The sequence below is a fragment of the Monodon monoceros genome, unplaced genomic scaffold (assembly GCF_005190385.1).
Source record: "Monodon monoceros isolate NGI ecotype Baffin Bay Population unplaced genomic scaffold, NGI_Narwhal_1 Super_Scaffold_20, whole genome shotgun sequence".
Taxonomy (NCBI): domain Eukaryota; kingdom Metazoa; phylum Chordata; class Mammalia; order Artiodactyla; family Monodontidae; genus Monodon; species Monodon monoceros.
The window spans coordinates 134767085-134778965 of NW_021703777.1; positions in this window are offsets into that span (position 1 = coordinate 134767085).

Below are 11881 nucleotides of genomic sequence, written 5' to 3' on the forward strand. Positions count from 1 at the left end.
GAAGGAAGGAAGGGAGACGTCTAGGTGGTAGATGGATAGATGGAGGTAGACAAAAGAAAAGAAGGAAGGAAGGAAGGGAGACGTCTAAGTGGTAGATGGATAGATGGGTGGACGAACGGGAGGGTGCATGTACTGATTTTTGATTTAATAAGTAGGTGGATGGTGAATGGATGGGCAGATGGATGGATAGATGGATGGATGTTTGAGTGAATGGGTGAGTGGATGGGTGGGTGATCACAGAGCAGCCTCAGCGCCATGCTTTGCAGGAAGCTCTATCATTCCCTGCATCACCAGCACTGGGCCGGGCACAGAGGGAGGGGGCTGGGTGGTATTAGGGAGCCAGCCAAAGCATCGTCAGAGGGACTGAGATGACCCCCAGGCCTACCCCCCAGGCCGGGCCCATCCTCAGGCCCACTGTCTCCACCTCCAGCCTCTCTGATGGCTACGACCCCAGCCCGGGCCTTGGGGCTGCTTCCAGGTTCCTCCTGCGCAGCCTTCACCGGTTCTCTCTCCTGCTGGCTTTCATCTGCGACCGTGAGGACCAAAGCACAGTTCCCAGTGATCCTGAACAGACTCTCACTTCTGTGCAGCCATTAAAGAGCTGCCTGTTGAGCTGTTCCCCTGGGAAGCTGGAGGGGGGTCTCGTGCCGCTGCCACCCCCCCGGAGGAGAGTTCTCCTCCATTGCTCTCAGCCCCTCACTCGTGTCCCTCGCCAAACTGTCAGACTGTGCAGGAGCCCAGCCGCTGTCCCCCCGGCCTCCTCCTGGAGCCCAGCTCGGGGTCTGGCACAAGGTGAGCGTTCAACACACGTGAATGAGTGAATTATCTAAGAAACTGGGGACTTCGCGCAGTGACAAATTCCTGGTGCAGGGCTGCGGTCCAGGAGGATCTGGGAAGAAGCAGGCTCTCCAGGGCAGGACCGGTCCACACACACCCACACCCGCCCTGGTGTGTGCAGGACGCACAGGCAGGGCGAGTCTCCTTCCCTTCAGAGTGACGATGCAGATAGAGTGACAGCGGCGACAGAGCAGGTGCCCCTAAACGCGCTCTCCCCCTCCCAGTTGAGGCCACAAAGTGACACTACAGTTATCTTACCTCCAGTAGCCCTCCCTCCCCGCAACATTCCAGAAGTAGCAAGTGCCCGCGGAGCTACAGGAACCCGCATGGCTCTGCTCCCACGCATGTCGCCCCGTATGAAGCACCGCAGGCTGCCGGCGTCAGGGTCACGAGTCACAAGTCCCTTTGATGCAGGGGAATGCAGACGCTGCTGGCAGGGAGGAGGGGCGCGTCTGGAATCTGCACCCGCCTGTCTTCTGTGAAGTTGTCCTCGGGTGAGTGCCCTCTCTGCATTCAGGGCTTACCTGCTACTTCCAGCTGTGTGACCCTGAGCAAGTGCCTTGACCTCTCTGGGCCTCCATTTGTCCCTCTGTAGGAGAGCGGTTAAGGTTACGCTGAATATCAGCAATAATATATCCATTATGGGGCTTCCCTGGTGGCGCAGTGGTTGGGAGTCCGCCTGCCGATGCAGGGGACACAGGTTCGTGCCCCGGTCTGGGAGGATCCCACATGCTGCGGAGCGGCTGGGCCCGTGAGCCATGGCCGCTGAGCCTGCGCGTCCGGAGCCTGTGCTCCGCAACGGGAGAGGCCACAGCAGTGAGAGGCCTGCGTACCGCAAAAAAAAAAAAAAAAAACCTATCAAAAATGGGAATGAGACTAGCCTAAGAAGCTGAACGCAGACGTGGCATGGTCCAACCGTGCAGCGAGAATAAACCAACACACTGTGGGGAGGTGAGGGGAAAACACAGCAGGCTCCGGGGCTCTGCCTTGTCAGAGCTGGAAGGCACAGGACAGCGAACCTGGCCGTTAGCCGCATTCAGCAGTACAGAGGTAAACACAGAGAGAGAGAGAATTCCTGACCAGGTGGGGAGTGAAGGAGGGTGGAGGGGGATTTGGGAGACACAAGCTGGGCCTCCTCTGCTCCCCATGCCCCCAGCACAGACAGACAGCAGCCCCAAGCACGGCTCATGGACAGACTCGCCCAAGAGTTTCCCATGAGGTGCCGTGACCACGCAGAGACCCAGCAGGACAAGCCCAGCTGTGGACATCAGTCCTGAAGCTACAAGTTCAGATCCCGTGTGAACCCTTCTTTTCGGGCCCGAGACGTCCCCCCATTTTAACCCTGGGCTCTGCCCCATTCTGTCTCCTGTATAACATCCCAGACACATGGCCTTGGGGAACCCATGGGAACCAAAGGGACTGGAGCCTTACCCCTACAGAACCCCAGACCCTCCCGCACCCCCAGGACCCCCAGCATGGAAGGACCCCACGGAGCTCAGGACACTCTGCCCCAAACGGGTCAGGGCCAAGGGTCATCACGCCCGGAGTCTGGCTTTCACGGGCGAGGGGATGCTAAGTCCCTCGAACTCTCCTTCCTCCCCTGGGTCTGGCAGCGAGCAGGACGGAGCAGGACCCTGGGGGCTCAGGTAGCAATGGGGGGTGTCAGGCTCTGAGACCGCAGTGGGGCTCCTGGCGTGGGTGAGCAGCTGGGCCCTCCTCCCTCCCAGGGCAGAGGGGGACGTGCTGAGTCAGCGTGCTCAGCAGGAGCCGCTGGGCCAGGGAGGGGGCGGGGCCCAGCCTGGAGGCTCCTCCAGGGACCGGGATGGTTCCCAGGCCTGTTGCCATAGCTGCTGCTTGGAAACCCCTGGCAACGGGGCTCTGGCGTCCTCCAAGACACCAGGAGAGGGGGTGTGAGCAGAGGCTGCGGAGGGGAGATCCTGGATGGAGGCTTCCGTTCCCCGCCTCGTGGTTTGAGACCCACCCAGACGCCTTTGCTGAGCTTCCCTGTCAGGGAGGCTGCGGGCGGGGTGCGGGCGTCCCCAGGTCTCAGGGTGTGTGCTGCTGACTGCACACCCAACTCTGGGGAGAGGCTGGGGCGCAGTGTTTGCACAGATGCCCACCACGGCTGACCTCAAGCTACGAGGCAACACCACACCTCATCGGCTCTCACTGCAGAATCAGCCTTGAATTTCAGTCTGAGACTTTCATCCCCACTACACTGTGTGTCCCTGTTTCATGTACCCACACGTGCCAACCTTGTCCGGCCCCTGACACCACATTTCAGGTGCGGCCGCCCGGCCCCTCCACTCAGGAGAAGCCTCCGCAGGGAGAGTGTGCGGCCAGTGAGCACAGGACATCACAGTCCCCACCCCCAACCTGCCCAAACCACTCCCTCGGCCCTGGACCCTGCCCTCCCTTCCCGGCCAGTTCTGACTCACAGGTCACTGGAAGGGCACAGCCTGGGGGAGGCTGGGTCCCCACCCACCCCTAGGGGCCCCTGCCCCACCTGGGAGCTGCGCATTCCTGTCTCCAGGCCCTCCCTGCCCTGGAGGGACCCTGGCTGGGCCCACAGGCTGGCCCAGACACACACCCACCCCCCTCCCCCTCAGGACCCCATGCACCATTCTCACTGGAACACTCTCCACTGTGGGGAGGACAGGAATAGAGCCCAGCCCCCTTCACAGATGAGCAAACTGAGGTTCAGAGAGGCTAGGTCAGGACCCAGGCTGCACAGCCAGGTTGCAGAGCAGCCGCCCTTCCCCCTTCTCACAAAAACCCAGCCCTTCACCCAAGGAGTGCCCAGACCAGCCAAGCCCAGGGGGCCGTCAGGCCTGGGGGCAGCCAGGCTCATATCTCAGCCCTGCCTCTGGCTGACTGGCCGTGGGGGGCGGCCGGGGGGGCCGGGGGCGCCTTTCTGAGCTGCAGCCCTTTATCCACGCAAGGCGTATCCACGCTCGAGTGTGCTGAGCCCAGGAGATGAGGGGGGCGCTGGGCGAGCCCGGCTGCACCCCGAATCGTACTCCCCGCCCACACACACAGCGGCAGCTCAGTTATACCACCCCTCGAAGATGCAAAGAAGCCCGCGAGACCTCAATAAGGTAATTTTCTTCCCAAATAGTCTCAGAGCTCCCACTGTTGGAATCTCACCAGACAAGCTTAGAAGGCCTCCAGGATCCGGAATTACAGCCTCCAGGTAAGTTCAGGTGGGCCCCGGGTCTGGAGGTACAGGTCCTGTGGTAGGAGGTGGCAGGAGGTGGGGGGCTCTCGAGTGCCAAGCACTGGGCGGGGGGCGGTGGTTCTGGGCTTTGTTCCTGTCCCGGCCTCATTGTCTTTATCTACAAAATGGGGAGAAAGGACCTTTCCCTCTTAATTCTTGGAAACGCTGGGAGGACAACGTAAGAACGTGATTTGGGAAGGTCGAATTTCTCTGCACACAGAAAGTATTCTTTGGCGGGAACGTCCCTGGTGGTCCAGTGGTTTAGACTCTGCGCTCCCAGTGCAGGGGTCCGGGGTTCGATCCCTGGTCAGGGAACTAGATCCCACATGCCGCAACCAAGAGTTCGCATGCCACAACTAAGGAGCCGGCGAGCCGCAACTGAGACCCGGTACAACCAAATAAATAAATACTTTTAAAAAAGAAAAGCATTCTTTGGCAAAGTAACTGGGATTCAAGTCCAGAGCTGTGGCTTTGGCTCGGCTGCCAGGGGGAACACAACCTTCCAGGACTCTGTCCTTGTACGAAATGGGAACGAGAATCCTTGTTCTGCTATGGCACTGCCACCCGCCCCACCAGCCGCCACCACCTCCTGACTGCTTCTCTGACGGCCGGACCGCACCCAGCCATAGCCAGCGTCTCTGCTCGGTACCAGGGCCCCCCTCCCCCCACCCCGCACTGGGTCTGTGAGGCGGGGCTGCCCTCAACAACATCCCTGGCCTCTATTCCCTAGAGGTTGGTAGCAATGCCTCCACCCAGTTGTGACAACCAGCTTCCACCCAGGCCTTGCCAGCTGTCCCAGGGGGCAAACTGCCCCCAGTTGAGAACCAGCGATCAGGAGCCCAGACTGTCCTTTTTCCCCTCTCTGACTCCTTCCCCAGACTGGGACAGCTCAGGCCCAGCCCTCGCCCTGCTCAGGTCTTTATAAAGCAAGCCCACATCATGGGGTGCCACATTTGGGAGGGAAGGAAGGCGGGGAGGGCAGGGGTGGGGAGAGGGATGGAGGGAGAGATGTGAGCATGAGTGACCTGAGGCCCTCTGAGAGCCGGTGCTGCGCCCCATCACCCCCCTCCACCTCTTCCGGGTCCTCCCTCCACCCCCGCTGAGCAGACAGGAGGTCGGGAGCAAGTCGGATCCAGGTTTTTTTTGTTTGTTTGTTTGTTTTGCGGTACACAGGCCTCTCACTGTTGTGGCCTCTCCCATTGCGGAGCACAGGCTCTGGACGCGCAGGCTCAGTGGCCATGGCTCACGGGCCTAGCTGCTCTGCGGCATGTGGGATCCTCCCAGACCGGAGCACGAACCCGTGTCCCCTGCATCGGCAGGCGGACTCTCAACCACTGCGCCACCAGGGAAGCCCATGGATGCAGGTTTTGTGGGCCCTGAAGCTCATACCGTTTGGGGCTCTCTTTACAGAAAAGAATACAAACTTACAGACACAAAATTAAGTATGAAAGGGAACATTTATTTAGAGTGAGAAAAAAACGAAGACAAATTTAAATTCTGACAAAACGTACAAAATCTGGAAAAACAACAACGTATGTTTATTCATTAGCTGCCTGATCCATCTCCATGATACTCTTCCTGGCACATTTTGGCTGCATCCTTTTCAGTCATCTCAGCGTATGACAATGCGACGTCACGTTTGAAAGAAGGAATAGGAATATAGTTGTCTTTCTTCCAGCAGGGCTGATTGAAATTCATTTTGCCTTATTCAGAGTTAGGACGCGTAGAATGTGGCCCCCGCCCACACATGCACTGTTGGCAGGACAGCCTAGTTTCTTGTGCCCTAAACCACAGTTCTGGTCAATTCCATTTCCTAAGATTCCCATTTTTAAAAAGGAAACAATGCATGGTGCACGTTTATCACTGCATACAACGGACGGTAGACCACATTTCCGTTCTGACGAGGCGTTGATGAGCATTGCAACATCTGTACAGTGGTGTGCGTCTGGACGACTAGCAGGGCCCACAGCTGCCTCCGGTCTGTACCCCTCGTGTCGTGTCCCCTCCGCCACCCGCGTGCTTGCAGCGCTGGACGCTCAGGACGCGTTCACATCCCATATAGCCCTTGCCCTGCACCTTCCTGTCACCCTGCCAAAGGGATGTTTTGTGCCCGGGTCTTAAGTTATACAAGAGGCTGAGTGATGACATACAGAGGTAAAGACCCTGAAACAAAAATTTGATGTTACTCATAGAAATGAGAGGGCCGGCACACCTGGCAGGGACCCAGGAGGAGCAGGGGGAAGGCCTGGACCACAGCCCTAACTGGGATTCTTGCAGGAAAGGCAAGGCAGTACAGGGGAACCACTTGGGACTGGTTAGTTTAAGTAATTCCAGCAGGCTCTGGGGCACAGGGGCTGTTCCTAGTCGTCTGGTACCTGGCCCTAGGGACCTGGGTGATCAGGGCAGGGGAACACTTGCTTGGTGAGTGAGAGATAAGGAAAGAGGTGGTGCTGAGAATGGGCTCCAGGTCACAGGAGAGATGCAAACAACTTTATCTGTTAGTCTGTCCTTATGGCTAATGGATGCCAAGCAGATAAACACAGATGCTAGGAAAACACCAATCAGGGGAGGAGCTAGGATTTCCCTGGTGGCACGGTGGTTAAGAATCCGCCTGCCAGTGCAGGGGACACGGTTCAAGCCCTGGTCCGGGAAGATCCCACGTGCTGCGGAGCAACTAAGCCCGTGCGCCACAACTACTGAGCCTGCACTCTAGAACTCGCGAGCCACAGCTGCTGAGCCCGTGCGCCACAACTACTGAGCCTGTGCTCTAGAGTCCGCAAGCCACAACTACTTAGCCCGTGAGCCACAACTACTGAGCCTGCACTCTAGAGCCCGCGAGCCACAACTACTGAGCCCGTGCGCCACAACTACTGAGCCTGTGCTCTAGAGCCTGCATGCTGCAACTACTGAGCCCGTGTGCCACAACTACTGAAGCCCGCACGCCTAGAGCCCGTGCTCTGCAACAAGAGAAGCCACCGCAATGAGAAGCCCATGCACCGCAACGAAGAGTAAACCCCGCTCGCCGCAACCAGAGAAATCCTGCGCACAGCAACAAAGACCCAACGCAGCCAAAAATAAATAAATAAATAAATAAATTTTTAAGAAAGGGAGGAGCTGGCAGGGGGACCGACAGTGGGAGGAGGGTGATCTGGGGGTGCTTATTCCTCTGGCTGCCCCACTTCCTCTGAATAAACTGCACTCCTCTTCCCAAAACCACAGGTACTCTCAGGCCCCCGAAGACGGTTCACACGTCAACACGCTAAAGACACAATGCAGGTGAGCATCTCAACAGATGCAGAAGAATTCGATAAAATTCCATTTCTGTCCTTAAGAAAGCATGTTAGCTGCTTCAGAGAAGGGAACCCTGTTAATCTGATAAAGGCTGTCTACCTAAAACCTCGAGTTAATGGGGAAATGTGGAAAGCTGTCCCTTTCAGATCAGCAAAGAAACAAAGGTTCCCATTGGTACCGCTGTTCAAGGTCAGCCTGGACGTGGTGGGCAGCACGGTGAGTCAGGTCAGGTTTGTAAAGAAAGAAACAAAGCTGTCTTTATTCACAGGTGACACGGTCGCATGTGCGAGAGAATCTGAAAAATCTTCAGAGGAATTAGGATAATGAATAGAGAGTTCAGCAAAGTTGTTGGACCCAAAATCTATGTGCCATATGCAACTTTACTTCTGTATATACTAGCAACAATGTTGGAAAAATAAAATTTCATAATTAGACATTATTTATAACAGCATCAAAAATATCTAAAGTCTAGGAATAAGGTAGCGGGTCACTTTAAAGGCACTGTCAGACACATTAAAAGAAAGGTCTAGGGCTTCCCTGGTGGCGCAGTGGTTGAGAGTCTGCCTGCCGATGCAGGGGACGCGGGTTCGTGCCCCGGTCCGGGAAGATCCCACATGCCGCGGAGCGGCTGGGCCCTTGAGCCATGGCCGCTGAGCCTGTGGTTCCGGAGCCTGTGCTCCGCAACGGGAGAGGGCACAGCAGTGAGAGGCCCGCGTACCGCAAAGAAAAAAAATAAAAAGGTCTAAATAAATGGAGATGAGCGTGTTCATGGATTGGACGGCTCGATATAGATCCTCCCCAAATTCATTCATTCTTACCATATTGATTTATAGAATCAAAGAAATTTGTATCCAAATCCCAACCAAGTTTTTGCGGAACTTAAAATACTGATTCCAAGATTAACATGGAAACACAGATTCAATTCAACAAGTACTTACTGCTCCTGCCACTTGGGACACAACAGAATCAAATCAACAAAGATCCAGCCTCATGCAGCTTGCGTTCCAACGGAACTGTCATTCAACACAGCACGTCAGCGAATTTCCCGGTGTGACCAGATAGTAGATGTTTGCTTTGGGGACACGAAGAGCAGAGCAGGTTAGGATGCTGTGGGCGGGCGGGAGGCGGGGAGGGCAGCCAGCAGATGGTGGCCGAAGGTGATGTTTGCAAGACACAAGCATGGCTGAAACACCAAGTGATAAGAGGTGGGGTCTTCCTGTACCAGACGTCAGGGCACACGATGGACCTTCATCATCAAGATGGTGTGGGGTTGGCACAGGGGAGACTCAGAAACAAGTGGGACAGAATAAAGACCCCCAAAACAGACCCTTGTCTATGCGGACATTTGATTTAAGACAAAGCCAGTAGGGGTTGGGGAGCGGTGTGCTCCTACCTAAAGCCACACTCAGAAATCAATCCCAGGTGGAGTAAAGACTCCAAGGTGAAAGGCGAAGCTACAAAGCCTTTGGAAGATAATACGGAATGTATTCATGACCTTGAAGTTGGAAGAGCTCCCTTAAGAAAGACACAAAAAGCAGTCACAATCAAAGGAAGATGTTGATAATTTCAGGTATATTAAACTGTCTGTACATCAAAAGACGCCTGTAAAAGAATAAAACCGAGCCGCAGGATGGGAGAAGGCATTTGCAACACACAAAATGACGAAGCGCGAGTGTCTAGGTTATATAAAGAGCTTCGGGGACTTCACAAAGGAGGAACTCGGAATGCCTGATACAGACGGAGAAGTGCCTTAACAGTCAGGAAAATGCTGTTAGAGAACCCAGGCAGGGAGCCTGTCACAGGTGCACTGCCCGTGGGCACGGAGAGAACAGGGTGGGCTTGGCTGTTCAAGCTGTGGACATGCAAGCCAGGGGACCCAGCAATTCCACTCCTGGGCAAATACTCCACGAAATGCAAGCTTGCGCACCTGCTCTTAGCGGCCTTGTTGACAGTCGCCAGACACCAGGAACCAGCCGGGTGGCTGTCATCACTAGACTGGATGAAGGAGGTGAGGCATACTCCTGAGACGTCTGCCGTGCAGTCCTAAGCATGCAGGAACCAGAGCTCCTCGGGGCAGGGACGCGTCTCGCCAACGTGATACATCGTGACATCGGTGGAGGGGAAAAGGTGCGAGGAATACACGCAGTGTGAGTCCACGCGTGCAAAGTGCAAACCAAACCCTATTGTTTAGGGACGCAATCAATGTTGTAAAGAAATGCAAGGGACTGATGACAGTAAACATAGGACAGCAATTACCTTACCGCCGAGGAGGAGGAGGTCTGGGGAGGGAGGGGTCCCCGGGCTCACTTCTGCTGGGTGGCTTAACCTGGCCGGAGCCAGCATCGCACCTGCCTGGGCAGGAAGGGCTCCAGGGCACGTCACCACGGCGGTTTCGTGGGACTTCCCTGGCGCTGCCGCGCTTCCCCTGCCTGGGGCATGGGTTCCATCCCTGGTGGAGAGCTAAGGTCCCACATGCCACACAGTGCCTCCTGGGAGGCAGGAAGCAAGCCATGAGTGGAAAACGCACTCTCCTAACGCCTGGTCTAGGATGCATGCTTAGGGAGGCCGGGTCACTCAGTGATGGGACAGCTCATTGTCAGAACCGCCTGGTGACAACTCAGCACAGTACTGCACGCACCTGCCTTAGAAGGGGCACGCCCTCACACCTCCCAAAGGCAGAGATTCTAGTTGTTTGTTTGCCACTGTGTCCCCGGCCCCCAAAACAGCCCCTGACCCACGGTGAGGGCTCGGCAGTACTTGCTTAGTGGACGAATGAACCTCTGGCTTTATGACAAATACCATAGCAATTGACCTTAGGGGTCAGAGGGCAGGATGAGAGGAAGGGGAATCATCGTGTCCTGGGCTAGATCAGCTGCCATGAGTTCGAATCCTGGCTCTGCCACTTTCTAGCTGTCTGACCTTGGACAAGTGACCTCACCACTCCAAACCGTAATTTTCTCCTCTGTAAATGGGGGTGTTTACGGGGCACCTCCTAGCAGAAAGCCAGACACCCACACAACACTCATTAGGCATAGAGGTCCTCACTCCCTCTCTTGAGAGCAGGAAGCCCAGCTGTGCTGTCCCCATCAGATGGCTGCTGCGGTCCCAGACGCGTGTGACCTTCTCGAGTCACGCACCTGTCACTCTTGTCATAAGAAAAGGTGTCCTTTCCCCCCCTCCAAGTGCAACCACCCATTGAGATGGGACCCTGGGAACTGGGCCACTTAGGGAAGCGCTCAGGTGGCCGGGGGGAGGCGGGGGGGTGCAGTGCCAGGGGCACTAAGCAGGAGTCTCGAGGCGGAGTCGTGGCCACGGCGAGGCGCTGGGCCCAGAGCCAATTTAACTGCACCTCAGCGGGTGCTGCAAAGTTGGATTCACACAGAACGTACCTGAGTGCACGTCTCTTTGGGGGAGGCTGGAGCACGGAGGAGGATGAACTCTTACAAAAACGTCAACTTTTTTAAATGCTTTTCTTTGCCAGGTTTCAGCCTGGTGGGAGTTTCGTGTCGGAACCACTAAGTAGGAGTTGATAGCGGGCAGGTTAATCACCCTCATGCAGGGGTGCGGTGCGGAGCGATGGTCCAGGCACCCAGGCGAGCTGCTTCCAGGGGCTGCCAGCGCGGGAAACCCCAGGGAGGGCAAAGGGCACGGGAGCAGGGGGTGGGAGAAAGCAGGGGAGGGGTCCCCATGTCCCCACCACAGTGCACACCTGGGTGGGAGAGGCTTCAGACCAGCCCCCATCCCCTTGGGACCAGGATGCCAGAGTCTACAGAAACACTGGGGGTGGGGGGGCTTCCCTGGTGGCGCAGTGGTTAAGAATCCGCCTGCCAATGCAGGGGACACGTGTTCGAGCCCTGGTCCGGGAAGATCCTACATGCCGCGGAGCAACTAAGCCCACGAGCCACAACTACTGAAGCCCGCGCGCCCTAGAGCCGGGGGGGGGGGGGCGCAACTACTGTGCCCGTGCACTGCAAGTACTGAAGCCCGCGTGCTAGAGCCCGTGCTCTGCAACAAGAGAAGCCACCACGATGAGAAGCCCGCGCACCGCAAGGAAGAGGAGCCCCTCCTCTCGTCGCAACTAGAGAAAGCCCGCACACAGCAAAAAAGACCCAACACAGCCCCAAAATAAAATAAATAAAAAATTAAGAAATTTTAAAAAAGGAACACTGGGGGGCAGAGGGGAGTGGGGAGCTGTCTGGAGCCTGGAAAGAGCTTTGAGCTGCCTTCTCTCCCCCAACCCCCAGCCCCAGCCCCCTTCATCAGCCCGCAGATCCTGATGGCTGAGGTCTCCCCCAGGAATGTTCTGGATCTGAAGTGGGTACGAGATCTTCACCATCTATTCCTTTGCCTATCAGCACCAAGGGCTTTGTGACACCTTGCTTTGAAGAGAAGGCAGCATATTCTAGGACCAGTCTGGGAACAAGGGAAGAATTCATCATGCCTCCCTCCATCCTTCCATCCTTCCATCCATCCACCCATCCCTCCATCTATCTATCCATCCATCCATCCATCCACCCACCCATCCCTCCATCCATC